General features: G+C 38.5%; 1 protein-coding gene across 2 annotated transcripts in view; it reads right to left on the bottom strand.

The window, feature by feature from the left end:
• Positions 1-24,048, bottom strand: part of cpx (synaptic transmission protein complexin) — a 1,020,744-nt gene that overhangs the window by 852,714 nt on the left and 143,982 nt on the right. The window contains exon 2 of one of the 2 annotated variants that reach the window (XM_074114282.1): positions 4,419-4,443. The exons of the other annotated variant lie outside the window; for it this stretch is intronic. The gene's annotated coding sequence lies outside the window, so the exon portion shown is untranslated. The remainder of the gene's footprint in view (positions 1-4,418; positions 4,444-24,048) is intronic. 2 annotated transcript variants of the gene reach the window in all.

The raw sequence follows: 24,048 nt of genomic DNA, 5'->3' as shown, positions 1-24,048 counted from the left end.
CAACAAACCGAATATTTTGTTCAAACTTCCTAAACCCATCACACTTCGGGAGTACAACATCCCCGAACTGAGTCATTCTTGATTTTTGAACTAGATTTCAGTGGTTTGAAAGAGAAAGTAATGTAGTAGTGAGAGAAATAACTGATAGAAGATAGATTCAGAGTAGAGTAATATCATTTCTTTCTATTTTATATTGTGTTCAAAGGTAACCCCACCAGTGGGGCAGATATTAACATTTGACACGACATTTTTAAATTAAAAAAAATATAGATATGTATGTAAAGTACCAACTGTTTATTGATATAGATCTGTTAAGAAGACTTGAAAGTTGTAGAAAACAAAATAAAAAGGTTCAATAATACGATTCTGTGCACTCTGTAAATGTATAAATTCAAATTTCTTTCCTAAATTGTAAATTCCAATTGTATTTTGAAGTTATTGCTATTATTTTGAAGATTATTTTTGCCAGTGAAATGAATTTTTTTGTATTCTAAGGTTTTTAATTTTCGCATTTTACAAAAGCTGGCAAATATAATTTACATTATCATTGATACAGTAAATGTACTAAATCCACCGTTAGTGCTTTTATATATTTTAATCAACTAGATGATCTCTTGTAAAAGAGTTTTATGTAAAAATATAAAACCAAGCGTGTGGAAAATTATATAGCACCTTTCATAGTTTTCTCCAATACCTGCAAATATTGGAAAAACTTGCTGTTGGGAAGCTTTATCAAATTGTTTTGCTGAAAAGAGTGTTTGCATCTTTCAACTTTATTTAATCGTTTTTAATCAAACGTATCTTTGCACGTGATTTAAAATACTTATACTTTTTTAATTAATTCATTAAATAAACTTTATTTTAATTATATTTTGATTGAAAACGCAAAATAAAAAAATGTTATACGCTATGAGACTGTAATGTTAAGTCCATGGGTTGAGTAGCCATTGACGACTGTCCAGAGTTTAAATCGATAGCTACCACTTCTTTTTCGGTCTTCTTGCAGTTTTTAGCTTGCGGTTTAGATTTACTACGAAAGAGATGTTGTGTTGTACTGTATCATAAAACGTTTTGTTATTTTGATTCAATTATTTCAATGGCAAAATGTACTTTAATTACATGTCCAAAGGACTTTAGTGTAAGCTATGAATTGTAATATGCTGCGACAGAAATGTGTTAAGTAAATAGGGTTAGTTGAAATGTCTAAATTCGGTTATAAGGTTGAAAGGTTTTGCTGCTCACAAAACTTCATAACTGGCAGCCATTTTAGTCTAATTATGGTTGGTGTAAATTAGTATTAAGTTTTCAGAGGTTGTCTTTTTGCTTTATACTAAATAATTCTCACTTATTGAAATCTGTAATTTTTTAAAGGTTTACCTTTAAGGATAATGCATGGGTTCTAAGTGAGGTGATTGGATTTAAGATAAGTCTAAGGCAGCGTTTCCCAACCTTTTTTGGTTCGCGTACCACTTGGTAGTACATCATGCTAAATTGTACCACTTCGTAAAAGTGATTGTATTTCGTGAATTCCGAGTGTGTTATTTCATTATTATTATCTTTATTTGTATAGAGATGCAATGTATCTGTTACAAAGGAGTTCCAAGTTCATGTTCACTTTATAAACTTTGTAAAGTGTAAGATCTTAGTTTCAAAACTTTTTTTTAAATAAATTTAATGTTGCTTGGATAGAGCTTACTCATTACAATCAGTCTCTTTAAGCAGATTTTTACATAGTTATCATTTAAGTTCTGTCACATGATAATTCTATTAAATTTTCTTTATCTTTTATCGATAATGATGTAGCTTTTCCTAAATTTTCTTTATAGAAGGCGGTTTGAAATCTAATTATCATTTGTGTTTTCCGGTTTTGGAAAATACTCCATGAAAGACAATTTTAATCCTGTTAAATGTGCTGTTATACGTATTTTCTAGTATATCTTGAGACAGACTTAATTTATTCCTGCAAATATTAACAACTTTATTGTACAATATTATTAATTAAAATCATTTTTATGAATTATAGGAAAAAAACGTATCTATGATATTTTTTATGTCCGCCATTATTAATTATTTTTCGCGTACCACAGGTTGGGAAACGCTGGTCTAAGGTATCGAATAACAATTCTTCTGTGGAAACATAGTGAGTCCTGATTATTGATTTTGATTCTTGATTTCAAGCACCCCATAAGCAGTGTCTGCAATGGGAGTAGGTTCTATATTGTTAGGTCAGTATGTCTGGATAGAATATCGTTAGCAAATAATGTTGCAAATACGAGTTTGTAGGAGAGATTTATGTCGCTTGTTTAAGAGGATACCAAGAGACCTCCTTATGGAACGCCAGTTCTTAGTAGAATAAATGATGGGCACTATGTTCCTTTCTCAAATAAACCTGTCAGTTCCAAAGTAGGACAGATTGAAGTTAAAAAGAAACCCCAATGGAAATCTAAAAATGTATTTGTTCCTTTAAATATTTATTGTTATCCCACTTTGCACCGTTCAAAAAATAAAGTAATATTTAGTTCTTCTAAACTATCCTTTGAATTTCTACCAACTTAAAGACATGCAGTACAATACAATATTTTGATGGCACTTGATTGGTTGATAAGTAAATTTTGCGTTGTGTAGTCTGTTTAAAAGTCATAATTATAATTTTGACATTTTAATGGATCCCTAATTATTGTAATAAAATGATAGTATAGGATGATATAAATGTGCATGGGCTGTCTAGAAAGTAGAAATGATGTAAAGGGTTATACAGTCGAACCTCTCAATAACAGACACTGGCGGGAGAAAGCAAAGTGGCCACTATTTGGAGGTGGTCGTTAGAAGGAGGTAGACAAGTTTCATAATTAAAAAAAAAAAAAATGTGGCTGTGTCATGGACACGGCCGTGTGTTGTACGTGAATACGTTTACGTAACGGGTTATATTTTTTATATAAAATATTTTTATTTATGTATTTAGGATGAAACAATGTGTCTTCATAATCGACGATCGAACACAATCTATGCCTATACAGTCCGTTGTCGATGTAGAAGCGATTTCATTATCCACATGCATAATTTCAACCGCCCCAGCTGCAGATGTACTGACACCGTCGTTGATCCGCCCGGCACAGCTTGACTCGGTCATATGGTGTTTTATTATTACCATTCAAATGTTCTTGAGAAGCCCTTTCCAACCGTATAGGATCTCTGTATTTGGTTTTGGCTTTTCGAAGCGTATAGGCCGACATTATATATTTTTGATAATATTTTTTTATTCTAACACCTTATTATATTCACTGTCACTATTTTACACTAATGTTTTATATACAATCGATAGATTGTGGCGACAGCTGACGATTAAAACTTAAACGAACATCGTAGCTTCTCCGAGTCAAAAGTTATACCAATTGCAAATCTCAATACGAAGCAAAATGATCTCAAAATGGCGGCGCTTCCCCCTCCACCGCGCGCGCGATGCGTCACAGTCCTTGCTTATCGTAATGAATTCTTTGATCCTTTAGCTATCCAGTTGTCTAATTTAATTTTGGTTGTAGACGATAGATTCGAAACTATAATGCCAAACTGTATCCCCCGATTTTGTTATCATTAGGTTTTTTGGATTGCCTCCATATGATAGCAAATTTAAAGACGTATTCACGTCAAAAATGTAGTTTTTTTACCCCAAACATCTATTTAAAAATTGTTTATTATTAATAGATTTAAAAACGTGCATAATTGCATAATTATTTAGCTATATGATATGCATAAAAGTTTTCTTAATTATCCGATTTGGTTTTTGCAAAATCTTCCAACACATTTATTTTCTCTTCTAGAGTTAACCACTTTCGTTTGAGAGACATATCGGAAAAAATAATATTGTTCGTCCAAAGTAATATTGAAAAATGATTAAAATGGTACAAGATGTATGGAGCTTATATAGGAAACTTTAGGAAAAACCAGTAAAAAAAAACAAAAACTTGAGAGGGGATAATTATTTTTATCACCGCGTCAAACGAACTTTTAATAATAAGGTGGTCGTTGGTGGGAGGTGAAACATATAATCCGTTCCGCAAAATCAATGCCCGCGGTCGCTATGTTGAGTGACCGTTAGACGGAGGTTCTTTTATACAGAAAGTGTATAGGGGTAAAACGGGGAAATCCAAAAACTGGTCCGTAAATGGAGGTGGTCGCTAGTGAGAGTGTCCTTTATGGGAGGCTCGACTGTATTTACTGTTGAAATGCAGTCAAATCACAGCCACAAAACCAAAAATGTATGCATAAATCCAAGATTGCTGAAATCCACTAATTTATTTTTAATTAAAAAGAATGGCGGGCTATATTAATTGCTGTAATAAGAAAAATTAAGTACTAAGTTCTAATAATAAAATTTTATATCACTTTTCGTTAAAATTTAAGGACATTTTTTTACTCACCACGCCTGTACACACCCTTAAAACCCTGAAATCAAAAAAATAAATATTCATTAACATAATTACACAGACATTTCCAAAGAATCAAACCACACACAAGAGACCTGCAGGTTATGTGTGGTAAAATTTGAAGATGTGGAAGATCTGCCTGATCATAATATTCTTGCTGTAACACTATAAAATACATAGAAGAGACAACATTATTGGACTAATCATTGCAACTTTAATAAAAATGTAGGAAACTGGCGTTGAAATTGGGGATAAAGAAATTGAAATATTTTTGAAATCATGATTATTTAGTAACGAACTGTGTAGGTTTTAACTATTGTTTTTTCTCCTTTTTTACAATATAATGTAAGAAGATTCTTACAACTTTCTGTTTAGAATTGTAAATACAAGCTTCTGAAGCCTCATTAGCCTGAAGGGCACACGAAGAATTTGTTTATTTTGTTTCATAAATAATTTTCTTGTTCATTGTCTAGCGAAAAAGCAAAAAACTTTTATATGATTATTTATTTATGTTTTCGTCTACCTTGCTGTAAAGTGCAAATAATTCTTTTTTTAATATACATTTTGAGTGTATATGTAAGTACTATGCCATATTTAATATGGGCCCTCAAATAAAAACAAGAAAGAATCGATTGTTTGATCGGAAAGGTATCTTGTTTACGACTAACTAGATAGGGCCTAGGCTATAAGAATAACAGTTGATTAACCTACATAGGAAGTACGCATAAAAAACTGATAAGCCAGCTGGCTCTAAGCGATAGTGGTTCTTTGTGAGTTTTGGTTGAATTTGGAACGATTTTATTTGTCCTAAATCCTCAGCCAATCCAACGACTTGGTAAACAAAAAATTTTTCTTTAAGAAGGCCTATTAAAGACTACATTATTTGATAATTAGTTGACTTTAAAGAACTTTTATATACCCAAAAAAATTTTAATTCTCAATATCTTCTCAACTAACGGATCTGTACTCAAGAAAACTATAGCATACTACTCAGTAAAACAGAGTGTGTAAGAGCACAAAATTACATACGAATAATCTGTTGTTTACTGTGGGACTTATAACGGCCTCATTTCACAGCAAAACCATGACCCAAAAAAATTTCAATTCTCAATATCTTCTCAACTAACGGATCTGTACTCAAGAAAACTATAGCATACTACTCAGTAAAACAGAGTGTGTAAGAGCACAAAACTTCATACGAATAATCTGTTGTTTACAGTGGGACTTATAAGGACCCCATTTCACAGCAAAACCATGACCCAAAAAAATTTTAATTCTCAATATCTTTTCAACTAACGGATCTGTACTCAAGAAAACTATAGCATACTACTCAGTAAAACAGAGTGTGTAAGAGCACAAAGTTTCATACGAATAATCTGTTGTTTACTGTGGGACTTATAAGGGCCCCATTTCACAGCAAAACCATGACCCAAAAAAATTTCAATTCTCAATATCTTCTCAACTAACGAATCTGTACTCAAGAAAACTATAGCATACTACTCAGTAAAACAAAGTGTGTAAGAGCACAAAATTTCATACGAATAATCTGTTGTTTACTGTGGGACTTATAAGGGCCCCATTTCAATGCAAAACCATGACCCAAAAAAATTTCAACTCTCAATATCTTCTCAAGTAACGGATCCGTACTCAAGAAAACTATAGCATACTACTCAGTAAAACAGAGTGTGTAAGAGCAAAAAATTTCATACGAATAATCAGTTGTTTACTGTGGCAGTTATAAGGGCCCTATTTCACAGCAAAACCATGACCCAAAAAAATTTCAATTCTCAATATCTTCTCAACTAACGGATCTGTACTCAAGAAAACTATAGCATACTACTCAGTAAAACAGAGTGTGTAAGAGCACAAAATTTCATACGAATAAGCTGTTGTTTACTGTGGGACTTATAAGGGCCCCATTTCACAGCAAAACCATGACCCAAAAAAATTTCAATTCTCAATATCTTCTCAACTAACGGATCTGTACTCAAGAAAACTATAGCATACTACTCAGTAAAACAGAGTGTGTAAGAGCACAAAATTTCATACGAATAATCTGTTGTTTACTGTGGGACTTATAAGGGCCCCATTTCACAGCAAAACCATGACCCAAAAAAATTTCAATTCTCAATATCTTCTCAACTAACGGATCTGTACTCAAGAAAACTATAGCATACTACTCAGTAAAACAGAGTGTGTAAGAGCAGAAAGTTTCATACGAATAATCTGTTGTTTACTGTGGGACTTATAACGGCCTCATTTCACAGCAAAACCATGACCCAAAAAAATTTCAATTCTCAATATCTTCTCAACTAACGGATCTGTACTCAAGAAAACTATAGCATACTACTCAGTAAAACAGAGTGTGTAAGAGCAGAAAGTTTCATACGAATAATCTGTTGTTTACTGTGGGACTTATAAGGGCCCCATTTCACAGCAAAACCATGACCCAAAAAAATTTCAATTCTCAATATCTTCTCAACTAACGAATCTGTACTCAAGAAAACTATAGCATACTACTCAGTAAAACAAAGTGTGTAAGAACACAAAATTTCATACGAATAATCTGTTGTTTACTGTGGGACTTATAAGGGCCCCATTTCACAGCAAAACCATGACCCAAAAAAATTTCAACTCTCAATATCTTCTCAAGTAACGGATCCGTACTCAAGAAAACTATAGCATACTACTCAGTAAAACAGAGTGTGTAAGAGCACAAAATTTCATACGAATAATCAGTTGTTTACTGTGGCAGTTATAAGGGCCCTATTTCACAGCAAAACCATGACCCAAAAAAATTTCAATTCTCAATATCTTCTCAACTAACGGATCTGTACTCAAGAAAACTATAGCATACTACTCAGTAAAACAGAGTGTGTAAGAGCACAAAATTTCATACGAATAAGCTGTTGTTTACTGTGGGACTTATAAGGGCCCCATTTCACAGCAAAACCATGACCCAAAAAAATTTCAATTCTCAATATCTTCTCAACTAACGGATCTGTACTCAAGAAAACTATAGCATACTACTCAGTAAAACTGAGTGTGTAAGAGCACAAAATTTCATACGAATAATCTGTTGTTTACTGTGGGACTTATAACGGCCTCATTTCACAGTAAAACCATGACCCAAAAAAATTTCAATTCTCAATATCTTCTCAACTAACGGATCTGTACTCAAGAAAACTATAGCATACTACTCAGTAAAACAGAGTGTGTAAGAGCAGAAAGTTTCATACGAATAATCTGTTGTTTACTGTGGGACTTATAACGGCCCCATTTCACAGCAAAATTATGACCCAAAAAAATTTCAATTCTCAATATCTTCTCAACTAACGGATCTGTACTCAAGAAAACTATAGCATACTACTCAGTAAAACAGAGTGTGTGAGAGCAGAAAGTTACATACGAATAATCTGTTGTTTACTGTGGGACTTATAAGGGCCCCATTTCACAGCAAAACCATGACCCAAAAAAATTTCAATTCTCAATATCTTCTCAACTAACGGATCTGTACTCAAGAAAACTATAGCATACTACTCAGTAAAACAGAGTGTGTAAGAGCACAAAATTTCATACGAATAAGCTGTTGTTTACTGTGGGACTTATAAGGGCCCCATTTCACAGCAAAACCATGACCCAAAAAAACTTCAATTCTCAATATCTTCTCAACTAACGGATCTGTACTCAAGAAAACTATAGCATACTACTCAGTAAAACAGAGTGTGTAAGAGCAGAAAATTTCATACGAATAATCTGTTGTTTACTGTGGGACTTATAAGGGCCCCATTTCACAGCAAAACCATGACCCAAAAAAATTTCAATTCTCAATATCTTCTCAACTAACGGATCTGTACTCAAGAAAACTATAGCATACTACTCAGTAAAACAGAGTGTGTAAGAGCAGAAAGTTTCATACGAATAATCTGTTGTTTACTGTGGGACTTATAACGGCCTCATTTCACAGCAAAATTATGACCCAAAAAAATTTCAATTCTCAATATCTTCTCAACGAACGGATCTGTACTCAAGAAAACTATAGCATACTACTCAGTAAAACAGAGTGTGTGAGAGCAGAAAGTTACATACGAATAATCTGTTGTTTACTGTGGGACTTATAAGGGCCCCATTTCACAGCAAAACCATGACCCAAAAAAATTTAAATTCTCAATATCTTCTCAACTAACGGATCCGTACTCAAAAAAACTACAGCATACTACTCAGTAAAACAGAGTGTGTAAGAGCAGAAAGTTTCATACGAATAATCTGTTGTTTGCTGTGGGACTTATAAGGGCCCCATTTCACAGCAAAACCATGACCCAAAAAAATTTCAACTCTCAATATCTTCTCAAGTAACGGATCTGTACTCAAGAAAACTATAGCATACTACTCAGTAAAACAGAGTGTGTAAGAGCAGAAAGTTTCATACGAATAATCTGTTGTTTACTGTGGGACTTATAACGGCCCCATTTCACAGCAAAACCATGACCCAAAAAAATTTCAATTCTCAATATCTTCTCAACTAACGGATCTGTACTCAAGAAAACTATAGCATACTACTCAGTAAAACAGAGTGTGTAAGAGCACAGAATTTCATACGAATAATCTACTGTGGGACTTATGAGGGCCCCATTTCACAGCAAAACCATGACCCAAAAAAATTTCAATTCTCAATATCTTCTCAACTAACGGATCTGTACTCAAGAAAACTATAGCATACTACTCAGTAAAACAGAGTGTGTAAGAGCAGAAAGTTTCATACGAATAATCTGTTGTTTACTGTGGGATTTATAAGGGCCCCATTTCACAGCAAAACCATGACCCAAAAAAATTTCAACTCTCAATATCTTCTCAAGTAACGGATCCGTACTCAAGAAAACTATAGCATACTACTCAGTAAAACTGAGTGTGTATGAGCAGAAAGTTTCATACGAATAATCTGTTGTTTACTGTGGGACTTATAAGGGCCCCATTTCACAGCAAAACCATGACCTAAAAAAATTTCACTCTCAATATCTTCTCAACTAACCGATCTGTACTCAAGAAAACTATAGCATACTACTCAGTAAAACAGAGTGTGTAAGAGCAGAAAGTTTCATACGAATAATCTGTTGTTTACTGTGGGAATTATAACGGCCCAATTTCACAGCAAAACCATGACCCAAAAAAAATTCAACTCTTAATATCTTCTCAACTAACGGATCTGTACTCGAGAAAACTATAGCATACTACTCAGTAAAACAGAGTGTGTAAGAGCACAAAATTTCATACGAATAATCTGTTGTTTACTGTGGGAGGTATAAGGGCCCCATTTCACAGCAAAACCATGACTCAAAAAAATTTCAACTCTCAATATCTTCTCAAGTAACGGATCCGTACTCAAGAAAACTATAGTATACTACTCAGTAAAATAGAGTGTGTGAGAGCAGAAAGTTTCATACGAATAATCTGTTGTTTACTGTGGGACTGATAACGGCCCCATTTCACAGCAAAACCATGACCCAAAAAAATTTCAATTCTCAATATTGTAATGTTTTTCCCAAAAACTTTACTTTCACAACTAGTGCCTGCCACTAGTTATTTTAATAATATGGGTTTGATTAATAATAAAACTCGCTAAAGTTGTAAGTAATAACCTGATTTATTAACACATTACCTTTACTCACATTAACATTTACAAGCAACTAACGCTATTCATTACAGTCACCATTTACAACAGTCACAACAGTTTACTGTTACTTACTCACTTCGTAACGCCACAAAACTGTTCCCCGACTGACCACTGGTCCGCACTGCACCGAATTGCACTAGTCTCAGCTACACTAACACAGCTCTACTCATCAACTGACTAATTGCCCAACTAGCTACCACTGAAGCACTCCGCAACACTGACTCTCCAAGACTAACTGATAAACTTGACTAATAACTATAAACTCTAATAACTCCTTAAAACTTGCTTAAAACTGCTTAAAAACTTAATTGAAACTGACTTCTCCAGCTGTGTCTGCCTCCTTTTAACTGCGTGCCTCCCTCCAACTGGGACTGCCCTCCTCCAACTCTCTGAGCATAAGTTTCCACGCCCTCCTGACGTTCATTGGCTGGAGAAAACATACTGCCACCACCTCAGCTGGGAGCCGCCTCCTCCCATTCTCCGTCTCTCTCCAACTCCGTCCGTCTCACTCTCACCTGTCAATCACTGGCTGGGAAACACATATGCCACCACCCCAACTGAGGCCTTTCTCTTAGCTGGCTTTTACACAGAGGTGGACCGCTACGGCTACGGTCACTAAATTTGAACAATCTAGCCCTTTCCTTTCTAGTTCAGGTAGAGACGGGCCTTTTGTCTACACTGTGGTGGCCTGTTACCGACTTTGGTCGCTTAACCCCTAGTACAATCTAGGCCTTTCTTTTCTCCTCAGGTAGTGACTGGCCCTTTTGTTTACACAGTGGTGGCCTGTTACCGACTTTGGCCGCTCAACCCCTAGAACAATCTAGGCCTTTCTTCTCGCCCAGGTCAACTTCGTTACACTGCCCCCCTCTTAGAACTGTTCGTCCCGAACAGAAGTCTCCATCGTGATGTAGGGCAGCAATCGGTCCAAGTGTACCACCTTCATCTTGGATCTGGGCGTGCGTTGGATCTCGAACACCAGGTCGTTGAGCCGTGAGACAATGGTGTAAGATCCTTCCCAGTAGCTTAGGAGGTTTTCTCTTTTTGCGGACACGTTTGTACGACCAAACTTTCCCACCTCTCTGGAACGTTCTTCCGATGGCCTGCCTGCCATACAAAGTCCTCGTCCGGCCACCCTCCTGTTTCATTCTATCGTGTACCTGTCTACGTGCAGCTCTCCACTTATGGCAAAGGTCCGCAGCACAGCTATCCACGTCCACTTCGTCCGTTCCTAGGCTGCCAATTAAAACGTCACAGCTATCCACCCTTTTCCGGGTCGTCGAAGCTCCCAGCCAAACACAATGCTTGCAAGCATTCGCTCTGTGGTCTCTGGAACTGCTGATCGGTACGCCATCTTTAGGGGAGGCGTATGTTCATCCCAGTCCCCCGGATGTTCATTCCCCAAAGACCTCTGATGGCCTTCTAGGGTCCTGATGCTTCGCTCTACCATGCCGTCAGAGTGAGGGTGTAGCGGCGTCGTCCTTGTCCTCCTGACGCCGAGGATCTGGTAGACCGTCGATGCTGCAGCTGCCGTTGACGCGTCCTGATCTGCTACGCCGTGGGCCTCTGCCCACTTACTGAAGTGGTCCCTCGTAAACAGGTTACAGCGCATTCTTCGTCTGTAATCAGGAGAAGGTCCTGCCATATCGCTGGCTATCCTCTTGCACGGAACTCCAACCTTGTATTGCCTCAGGGCACCATGGGTTTCGCGGCTGGGTCCCTTCCTTGCTACCCACTCGGTGCACCGTCTAGCCCAGTCTGCACCATCTTCCTGGTAGCCTACCCAAGAGAACCGCTGCTTCCGCTTGGCCCATGCCCTCTTCACTCCAAAGTGACTCCCGGCGATACCTTCGTGAATTTCCGCTGATAGCTCCTCTTCCTTTCTCGATGCTAGCAGGATTACCCGTTTCCCCTCTTCTTTGCTGTCCACCCTTTTCCGGGCTGGTTCTTCCTGACATTTGAGCACAGACACAATGTTCTCACCCTGGAGTTGTTCCTCCCTGGTCGCTTCAGTGCTACATTCCACTCCTGGTTTAACAATAGTTCCCTTACCTTGGTCTTGCTCTTCCTGTCCGCTGCAGTTTTCAATTCTTTCTTCTTCCCACGCAGCTTTCTGAACTTCTACATGGCTACGTCCTCGTTTAAACTGGTCACCTTCTAAGTCTGACCTGCTATCTGCATCATCCTTGCTTCCTTCATGTTCCTCTTGTACGTTCTTTGCTTCTTGGCCCTTGTTTGGTCCGGCCTTCATTCCTTCAGGTATGTCGTTTACTTCTCTTTTTATTTCACCTTTTATTCCGTCATGGCCTGTTTTCATCTCGTTCCGCCAGTTTCTCATATCTTCTCTCATTTCGTCTTTCCACTTCCTATGATCTTCTTTTATCTCCTTCATCATTGCTATTAACTCTTCCATGCTGGGCTTCTTAGTACTCACGGGCATACAACACTCGTCGGTTTTCTAGAACTTCCAGCAATTTACCCGATCTAATAAAATCAACACTTACTCGTCTAGCAGTTTTACTATATCCCACTTCTGACACCAATGTAATGTTTTTCCCAAAAAAACTTTACTTACACAACTAGTGCCTGCCACTAGTTATTTTAATAATATGGGTTTGATTAATAATAAAACTCGCTAAAGTTGTAAGTAATAACCTGATTTATTAACACATTACCTTTACTCACATTAACATTTACAAGCACCTAACGCTATTCATTACAGTCACCATTTACAACAGTCACAACAGTTTACTGTTACTTACTCACTTCGTAACGCCACAAAACTGTTCCCCGACTGACCACTGGTCCGCACTGCACCGAATTGCACTAGTCTCAGCTACACTAACACAGCTCTACTCATCAACTGACTAATTGCCCAACTAGCTACCACTGAAGCACTCCGCAACACTGACTCTCCAAGACTAACTCATAAACTTGACTAATAACTATAAACTCTAATAACTCCTTAAAACTTGCTTAAAACTGCTTAAAAACTTAATTGAAACTGACTTCTCCAGCTGTGTCTGCCTCCTTTTAACTGCGTGCCTCCCTCCAACTGGGACTGCCCTCCTCCAACTCTCTGAGCATAAGTTTCCACGCCCTCCTGACGTTCATTGGCTGGAGAAAACATACTGCCACCACCTCAGCTGGGAGCAGCCTCCTCCCATTCTCCGTCTCTCTCCAACTCCGTCCGTCTCACTCTCACCTGTCAATCACTGACTGGGAAACACATATGCCACCACCCCAACTGAGGCCTTTCTCTTAGCTTGCTTTTACACAGAGGTGGACCGCTACGGCTACGGTCACTAAACTTGAACAATCTAGCACTTTCCTTTCTAGTTCAGGTAGAGACGGCCCTTTTGTCTACACTGTGGTGGCCTGTTACCGACTTTGGTCGCTTAACCCCTAGTACAATCTAGGCCTTTCTTTTCTCCTCAGGTAGTGACTGGCCCTTTTGTTTACACAGTGGTGGCCTGTTACCGACTTTGGCCGCTCAACCCCTAGAACAATCTAGGCCTTTCTTCTCGCCCAGGTCAACTTCGTTACAATATCTTCTCAACTAACGGATCTGTACTAAAGAAAACTATAGCATACTACTCAGTAAAACAGTGTGTGAGAGCAGAAAGTTTCATACGAATAATCTGTTGTTTACTGTGGGACTTATAAGGGCCCCATTTCACAGCAAAACCATGACCCAAAAAAATTTCAACTCTCAATATCTTCTCAAGTAACGGATCCGTACTCAAGAAAACTATAGCATACTACTCAGTAAAACAGAGTGTGTAAGAGCAGAAAGTTTCATACGATTAATCTGTTGTTTACTGAGGGACTTATAAGGGCCCCATTTCACAGCAAACCCATGACCCAAAAAAATTTCAACTCTCAATATCTTCTCAAGTAACGGATCCGTACTCAAGAAAACTATAGCATACTACTCAGTAAAACAGAGTGTGTAAGAGCAGAAAGTTTCATACGAATAATCTGTTGTTTACTGTGGGACTTATAAGGGCCCCATTTCACAGCAAAACCATGACCCAAAAAAATTTCAACTCTCAATATTTTCTCAAGTAACGGATCCGTACTCAAGAAAACTATAGCATACTACTCAGTAAAACAGAGTGTGTGAGAGCAGAAAATTTCATACGAATAATCTGTTGTTTATTGTGGGACTTATAACGGCCCAATTTCACAGCAAAACCATGACCCAAAAAAAATTCAACACTCAATATCTTCTCAAGTAACGGATCCGTACTCAAGAAAACTATAGCATACTACTCAGTAAAACAGAGTGTGTAAGAGCACAAAATTTTATACGAATAATCTGTTGTTTACAGCGGGAATTATAACAGCCCAATTTCACAGCAAAACCATGACCCAAAAAAATTTCAACTCTCAATATCTTCTCAACTAACGGATCTGTACTCAAGAAAACTATAGCTTACTACTCAGTAAAACAGAGTGTGTAAGAGCAAACAATTTCATACGAATAATCTGTTGTTTACTGTGGGAGTTATAACGGCCCAATTTCAAAGCAAAACCATCACCCAAAAAAATTTCAACTCTCAATATCTTCTCAACTAACGGATCTGTACTCAAGAAAACTATAGCATACTACTCAGTAAAACAGAGTGTGTAAGAGCACAAAATTTCATACGAATAATCTACTGTGGGACTTATGAGGGCCCCATTTCACAGCAAAACCATGACCCAAAAAAATTTCAATTCTCAATATCTTCTCAACTAACGGATCTGTACTCAAGAAAACTATAGCATACTACTCAGTAAAACAGAGTGTGTAAGAGCAGAAAGTTTCATACGAATAATCTGTTGTTTACTGTGGGATTTATAAGGGCCCCATTTCACAGCAAAACCATGACCCAAAAAAATTTCAACTCTCAATATCTTCTCAAGTAACGGATCCGTACTCAAGAAAACTATAGCATACTACTCAGTAAAACTGAGTGTGTATGAGCAGAAAGTTTCATACGAATAATCTGTTGTTTACTGTGGGACTTATAAGGGCCCCATTTCACAGCAAAACCATGACCTAAAAAAATTTCACTCTCAATATCTTCTCAACTAACCGATCTGTACTCAAGAAAACTATAGCATACTACTCAGTAAAACAGAGTGTGTAAGAGCAGAAAGTTTCATACGAATAATCTGTTGTTTACTGTGGGAATTATAACGGCCCAATTTCACAGCAAAACCATGACCCAAAAAAAATTCAACTCTTAATATCTTCTCAACTAACGGATCTGTACTCGAGAAAACTATAGCATACTACTCAGTAAAACAGAGTGTGTAAGAGCACAAAATTTCATACGAATAATCTGTTGTTTACTGTGGGAGGTATAAGGGCCCCATTTCACAGCAAAACCATGACTCAAAAAAATTTCAACTCTCAATATCTTCTCAAGTAACGGATCCGTACTCAAGAAAACTATAGTATACTACTCAGTAAAATAGAGTGTGTGAGAGCAGAAAGTTTCATACGAATAATCTGTTGTTTACTGTGGGACTGATAACGGCCCCATTTCACAGCAAAACCATGACCCAAAAAAATTTCAATTCTCAATATTGTAATGTTTTTCCCAAAAACTTTACTTTCACAACTAGTGCCTGCCACTAGTTATTTTAATAATATGGGTTTGATTAATAATAAAACTCGCTAAAGTTGTAAGTAATAACCTGATTTATTAACACATTACCTTTACTCACATTAACATTTACAAGCAACTAACGCTATTCATTACAGTCACCATTTACAACAGTCACAACAGTTTACTGTTGCTTACTCACTTCGTAACGCCACAAAACTGTTCCCCGACTGACCACTGGTCCGCACTGCACCGAATTGCACTAGTCTCAGCTACACTAACACAGCTCTACTCATCAACTGACTAATTGCCCAACTAGCTACCACTGAAGCACTCCGCAACACTGACTCTCCAAGACTAACTCATAAACTTGACTAATAACTATAAACTCTAATAACTCCTTAAAACTTGCTTAAAACTGCTTAAAAACTTAATTGAAACTGACTTCTCCAGCTGTGTCTGCCTCCTTTTAACTGCGTGCCTCCCTCCAACTGGGACTGCCCTCCTCCAACTCTCTGAGCATAAGTTTCCACGCCCTCCTGACGTTCATTGGCTGGAGAAAACATACTGCCACCACCTCAGCTGGGAGCCGCCTCCTCCCATTCTCCGTCTCTCTCCAACTCCGTCCGTCTCACTCTCACCTGTCAATCACTGGCTGGGAAACACATATGCCACCACCCCAACTGAGGCCTTTCTCTTAGCTGGCTTTTACACAGAGGTGGACCGCTACGGCTACGGTCACTAAATTTGAACAATCTAGCCCTTTCCTTTCTAGTTCAGGTAGAGACGGGCCTTTTGTCTACACTGTGGTGGCCTGTTACCGACTTTGGTCGCTTAACCCCTAGTACAATCTAGGCCTTTCTTTTCTCCTCAGGTAGTGACTGGCCCTTTTGTTTACACAGTGGTGGCCTGTTACCGACTTTGGCCGCTCAACCCCTAGAACAATCTAGGCCTTTCTTCTCGCCCAGGTCAACTTCGTTACACTGCCCCCCTCTTAGAACTGTTCGTCCCGAACAGAAGTCTCCATCGTGATGTAGGGCAGCAATCGGTCCAAGTGTACCACCTTCATCTTGGATCTGGGCGTGCGTTGGATCTCGAACACCAGGTCGTTGAGCCGTGAGACAATGGTGTAAGATCCTTCCCAGTAGCTTAGGAGGTTTTCTCTTTTTGCGGACACGTTTGTACGACCAAACTTTCCCACCTCTCTGGAACGTTCTTCCGATGGCCTGCCTGCCATACAAAGTCCTCGTCCGGCCACCCTCCTGTTTCATTCTATCGTGTACCTGTCTACGTGCAGCTCTCCACTTATGGCAAAGGTCCGCAGCACAGCTATCCACGTCCACTTCGTCCGTTCCTAGGCTGCCAATTAAAACGTCACAGCTATCCACCCTTTTCCGGGTCGTCGAAGCTCCCAGCCAAACACAATGCTTGCAAGCATTCGCTCTGTGGTCTCTGGAACTGCTGATCGGTACGCCATCTTTAGGGGAGGCGTATGTTCATCCCAGTCCCCCGGATGTTCATTCCCCAAAGACCTCTGATGGCCTTCTAGGGTCCTGATGCTTCGCTCTACCATGCCGTCAGAGTGAGGGTGTAGCGGCGTCGTCCTTGTCCTCCTGACGCCGAGGATCTGGTAGACCGTCGATGCTGCAGCTGCCGTTGACGCGTCCTGATCTGCTACGCCGTGGGCCTCTGCCCACTTACTGAAGTGGTCCCTCGTAAACAGGTTACAGCGCATTCTTCGTCTGTAATCAGGAGAAGGTCCTGCCATATCGCTGGCTATCCTCTTGCACGGAACTCCAACCTTGTATTGCCTCAGGGCACCATGGGTTTCGCGGCTGGGTCCCTTCCTTGCTACCCACTCGGTGCACCGTCTAGCCCAGTCTGCACCATCTTCCTGGTAGCCTACCCAAGAGAACCGCTGCTTCCGCTTGGCCCATGCCCTCTTCACTCCAAAGTGACTCCCGGCGATACCTTCGTGAATTTCCGCTGATAGCTCCTCTTCCTTTCTCGATGCTAGCAGGATTACCCGTTTCCCCTCTTCTTTGCTGTCCACCCTTTTCCGGGCTGGTTCTTCCTGACATTTGAGCACAGACACAATGTTCTCACCCTGGAGTTGTTCCTCCCTGGTCGCTTCAGTGCTACATTCCACTCCTGGTTTAACAATAGTTCCCTTACCTTGGTCTTGCTCTTCCTGTCCGCTGCAGTTTTCAATTCTTTCTTCTTCCCACGCAGCTTTCTGAACTTCTACATGGCTACGTCCTCGTTTAAACTGGTCACCTTCTAAGTCTGACCTGCTATCTGCATCATCCTTGCTTCCTTCATGTTCCTCTTGTACGTTCTTTGCTTCTTGGCCCTTGTTTGGTCCGGCCTTCATTCCTTCAGGTATGTCGTTTACTTCTCTTTTTATTTCACCTTTTATTCCGTCATGGCCTGTTTTCATCTCGTTCCGCCAGTTTCTCATATCTTCTCTCATTTCGTCTTTCCACTTCCTATGATCTTCTTTTATCTCCTTCATCATTGCTATTAACTCTTCCATGCTGGGCTTCTTAGTACTCACGGGCATACAACACTCGTCGGTTTTCTAGAACTTCCAGCAATTTACCCGATCTAATAAAATCAACACTTACTCGTCTAGCAGTTTTACTATATCCCACTTCTGACACCAATGTAATGTTTTTCCCAAAAAAACTTTACTTACACAACTAGTGCCTGCCACTAGTTATTTTAATAATATGGGTTTGATTAATAATAAAACTCGCTAAAGTTGTAAGTAATAACCTGATTTATTAACACATTACCTTTACTCACATTAACATTTACAAGCACCTAACGCTATTCATTACAGTCACCATTTACAACAGTCACAACAGTTTACTGTTACTTACTCACTTCGTAACGCCACAAAACTGTTCCCCGACTGACCACTGGTCCGCACTGCACCGAATTGCACTAGTCTCAGCTACACTAACACAGCTCTACTCATCAACTGACTAATTGCCCAACTAGCTACCACTGAAGCACTCCGCAACACTGACTCTCCAAGACTAACTCATAAACTTGACTAATAACTATAAACTCTAATAACTCCTTAAAACTTGCTTAAAACTGCTTAAAAACTTAATTGAAACTGACTTCTCCAGCTGTGTCTGCCTCCTTTTAACTGCGTGCCTCCCTCCAACTGGGACTGCCCTCCTCCAACTCTCTGAGCATAAGTTTCCACGCCCTCCTGACGTTCATTGGCTGGAGAAAACATACTGCCACCACCTCAGCTGGGAGCAGCCTCCTCCCATTCTCCGTCTCTCTCCAACTCCGTCCGTCTCACTCTCACCTGTCAATCACTGACTGGGAAACACATATGCCACCACCCCAACTGAGGCCTTTCTCTTAGCTGGCTTTTACACAGAGGTGGACCGCTACGGCTACGGTCACTAAACTTGAACAATCTAGCACTTTCCTTTCTAGTTCAGGTAGAGACGGCCCTTTTGTCTACACTGTGGTGGCCTGTTACCGACTTTGGTCGCTTAACCCCTAGTACAATCTAGGCCTTTCTTTTCTCCTCAGGTAGTGACTGGCCCTTTTGTTTACACAGTGGTGGCCTGTTACCGACTTTGGCCGCTCAACCCCTAGAACAATCTAGGCCTTTCTTCTCGCCCAGGTCAACTTCGTTACAATATCTTCTCAACTAACGGATCTGTACTAAAGAAAACTATAGCATACTACTCAGTAAAACAGTGTGTGAGAGCAGAAAGTTTCATACGAATAATCTGTTGTTTACTGTGGGACTTATAAGGGCCCCATTTCACAGCAAAACCATGACCCAAAAAAATTTCAACTCTCAATATCTTCTCAAGTAACGGATCCGTACTCAAGAAAACTATAGCATACTACTCAGTAAAACAGAGTGTGTAAGAGCAGAAAGTTTCATACGATTAATCTGTTGTTTACTGAGGGACTTATAAGGGCCCCATTTCACAGCAAAACCATGACCCAAAAAAATTTCAACTCTCAATATCTTCTCAAGTAACGGATCCGTACTCAAGAAAACTATAGCATACTACTCAGTAAAACAGAGTGTGTAAGAGCAGAAAGTTTCATACGAATAATCTGTTGTTTACTGTGGGACTTATAAGGGCCCCATTTCACAGCAAAACCATGACCCAAAAAAATTTCAACTCTCAATATTTTCTCAAGTAACGGATCCGTACTCAAGAAAACTATAGCATACTACTCAGTAAAACAGAGTGTGTGAGAGCAGAAAATTTCATACGAATAATCTGTTGTTTACTGTGGGACTTATAACGGCCCAATTTCACAGCAAAACCATGACCCAAAAAAAATTCAACACTCAATATCTTCTCAAGTAACGGATCCGTACTCAAGAAAACTATAGCATACTACTCAGTAAAACAGAGTGTGTAAGAGCACAAAATTTTATACGAATAATCTGTTGTTTACAGCGGGAATTATAACAGCCCAATTTCACAGCAAAACCATGACCCAAAAAAATTTCAACTCTCAATATCTTCTCAACTAACGGATCTGTACTCAAGAAAACTATAGCTTACTACTCAGTAAAACAGAGTGTGTAAGAGCAAACAATTTCATACGAATAATCTGTTGTTTACTGTGGGAGTTATAACGGCCCAATTTCAAAGCAAAACCATCACCCAAAAAAATTTCAACTCTCAATATCTTCTCAACTAACGGATCTGTACTCAAGAAAACTATAGCATACTACTCAGTAAAACAGAGTGTGTAAGAGCACAAAATTTCATACGAATAATCTGTTGTTTACAGTGGGACTTATAAGGGCCCCATTTCACAGCAAAACCATGACCCAAAAAAATTTCAACTCTCAATATTTTCTCAAGTAACGGATCCGTACTCAAGAAAACTATAGCATACTACTCAGGAAAACAGAGTGTGTGAGAGCAGAAAGTTTCATACAAATAATCTGTTGTTTACTGTGGGACTTATAACGGCCTCATTTCACAGCAGAACCATGACCCAAAAAAATTTCAACTCTCAATATCTTCTCAAGTAACGGATCCGTACTCAAGAAAACTATAGCATACTACTCAGTAAAACAGAGTGTGTAAGAGCACAAAATTTCATACGAATAATCTGCTGTTTACAGCGGGAATTATAACGGCCCAATTTCACAGCAAAACCATGACCCAAAAAAAATTCAACTCTCAATATCTTCTCAAGTAACGGATCCGTACTCAAGAAAACTATAGTATACTACTCAGTAAAATAGAGTGTGTGAGAGCAGAAAGTTTCATACGAATAATCTGTTGTTTACTGTGGGAGGTATAAGGGCCCCATTTCACAGCAAAACCATGACCCAAAAAAATTTCAACACTCAATATCTTCTCAAGTAACGGATCCGTACTCAAGAAAACTATAGCATACTACTCAGTAAAACAGAGTGTGTAAGAGCACAAAATTTTATACGAATAATCTGTTGTTTACAGCGGGAAATATAACAGCCCAATTTCACAGCAAAACCATGACCCAAAAAAATTTCAACTCTCAATATCTTCTCAACTAACGGATCTGTACTCAAGAAAACTATAGCTTACTACTCAGTAAAACAGAGTTTGTAAGAGCAAACTATTTCATACGAATAATCTGTTGTTTACTGTGGGAGTTATAACGGCCCAATTTCATAGCAAAACCATGACCCAAAAAAATTTCAACTCACAATATCTTCTCAACTAACGGATCTGTACTCAAGAAATCTATAGCATACTACTCAGTAAAACAGAGTGTGTAAGAGCACAAAATTTCATACGAATAATCTGTTGTTTACAGTGGGACTTATAAGGGCCCCATTTCACAGCAAAACCATGACCCAAAAAAATTTCAACTCTCAATATTTTCTCAAGTAACGGATCCGTACTCAAGAAAACTATAGCATACTACTCAGGAAAACAGAGTGTGTGAGAGCAGAAAGTTTCATACGAATAATCTGTTGTTTACTGTGGGACTTATAACGGCCTCATTTCACAGCAGAACCATGACCCAAAAAAATTTCAACTCTCAATATCTTCTCAAGTAACGGATCCGTACTCAAGAAAACTATAGCATACTACTCAGTAAAACAGAGTGTGTAAGAGCACAAAATTTCATACGAATAATCTGCTGTTTACAGCGGGAATTATAACGGCCCAATTTCACAGCAAAACAATGACCCAAAAAAAATTCAACTCTCAATATCTTCTCAACTAACGGATCTGTACTCAAGAAAACTATAGCATACTACTCAGTAAAACAGAGTGTGTAAGTGCTCAAAATTTCATACGAATAATCTGTTGTTTACTGTGGGAGGTATAAGGGCCCCATTTCACAGCAAAACCATGACCCAAAAAAATTTCAACTCTCAATATCTTCTCAACCAACGGATCTGTACTCAAGAAAACTATAGCATACTACTCAGTAAAACAGAGTGTGTAAGAGCAAACAATTTCATACGAATAATCTGTTGTTTACTGTGGGAGTTATAAAGGGCCCCATTTCATAGCAAAACCATGACCAAAAAGAATTTCAACTCCCAATATCTTCTCAACAAATGATTGGCTATTAAATAACGAGACTTATGCTGCTACAGAAGAACTAGGCATGCGCCAAATCCTAACGACTGACAGCTGTGCAGCGTAAAGCCTTCTCTTTCAATTGCAGCGTCTCACGGTATTTTAGAGAAATCTGTCTGACCGGAACCGTCGTATTGTGTAAGAGGTGTTAGTTTCGTTTTGCCGAAAACATGATACTACACATGTAGTAGAGTAACGAATTATCGTGAAATTTCACATGAAACTAGGTAGAACCGCTACTGAAACTTATCTTTTTTAAAAAGAAGTTTATGGCGATGAATGTTAATAAACGTGCGCGAGTTTTTGAGTGATTCAAGCGTTTCCAAGATGGCCGAGAAGACGTCGGAGGTGATGACCGCCTGGGTCGCCCTTCCACGTCCAAAACGGATGAAAATATCAATTAAAATTAATCAACATTACTTGCTCAACTCCGTGAAAGAGTAAGGAAAAAACTACCCGATTTGTGGAAGAACAAGTCACGGGTTCTCCATCAAAACAAGGCGCCGGCTCACACTACATTGTCTATCAAGACGTTTCTAGCCAAGTACAACATCCCAGTTTTTGGGCCATCCGCCTTATTCGCCTGACCTGGCCCCATGTGACTTTTATCTGGTTCCCCAAAGTCAAATCTGCATTAAAAGGAACATAATTTCAGTCCACTGAAGCTGTGAAAGAAAAAGCGGCACGCGTCATGCAGGTGCTCACAGAAAAAGACTTCCAGCACTGTTTGGAAGGGTTAGGGGAGGGGTGTATATTGAAGGTGATAATAACTAAATATGTATAAATTTAAAATAAAATGTTTTACAGCAACAGTCTCGTTATTTAAAAGCCACACCTCGTATTATAATAATTTGAGTATATGGGATGATATAATGAAACAACGTTAACATACTGTTTATTATCGCCTCTGGGTTTGATCTGAAAAGTTTATCATAATAAAGGCCTTTTAGACTAAACATGGCCGTATTTTATCCAAATTTATTACATAATGTTTGCAGATATTATATGTTTAAGTTCTATAAATAGCCTTTTAAATAAATAAGGTATAAGTTTATTTTCATGTATATATTTTAGGCTTTATATGTTTTTCTTAATTCCATGGATTTTATTATGGACCCTTAATAGGATTTCCAGGCGTTAAATAAATAAATATAGTAAAAGTGAAATGTTAAGCTGGGCTTTAGTTTACTTACATTCTTTCTCATTGAAATGCAAATCTAATCCACTTACGGATCAGCGAATTTTTCAAAAAAAAAAAAAAGAAAATCCTTTTTTGATACGAATAAAATGGGTAATTTTTCATGATGATCCATTTTTTAAAAAAAGGATTTTGTCCACATAGATCTATCTTCGGAAAATGTGGTCCAACATGTTGGGTTCTGTGAAATGAAACTTAAGTCTTCAAAAGTTTATTTATTTAGAAGTTTGAAGCCTTCATTGTAAATTCTAAAATGTTAAAACAAAATTCATTAAAATTTGATTAAATTTTAACCAGTTAAACGTGGAATTTAGTTTTAAAATCCACCCCACAGGTGCGGGATTAAAATCAGACATTGACGTGTGTATCGTACACAGTCGAACGCAGGACAAAACAACCAAAAGTTTACAATAGTCATAATAGTTACTGCAAGCGACTTTTTTCTGCAATCTCTGGGGGCTTACAGATTACCAGAGCATTCTGTGCTCATTCAAAAAATCTTGCACCGCTTCACGTATGCATTGCTCCTAGTTAACTAGAGACACAAGAGCGTTTTACCAAG

Source organism: Rhodnius prolixus, unplaced genomic scaffold (genome assembly GCF_049639745.1).
Source record: "Rhodnius prolixus isolate KJV_2025 unplaced genomic scaffold, Rpr scaffold_7, whole genome shotgun sequence".
Classification (NCBI taxonomy): Eukaryota; Metazoa; Arthropoda; class Insecta; order Hemiptera; family Reduviidae; genus Rhodnius; species Rhodnius prolixus.
The sequence above is the reverse complement of the archived record's forward strand: the minus strand, read 5'-3'. Positions and strand labels throughout refer to the sequence as shown.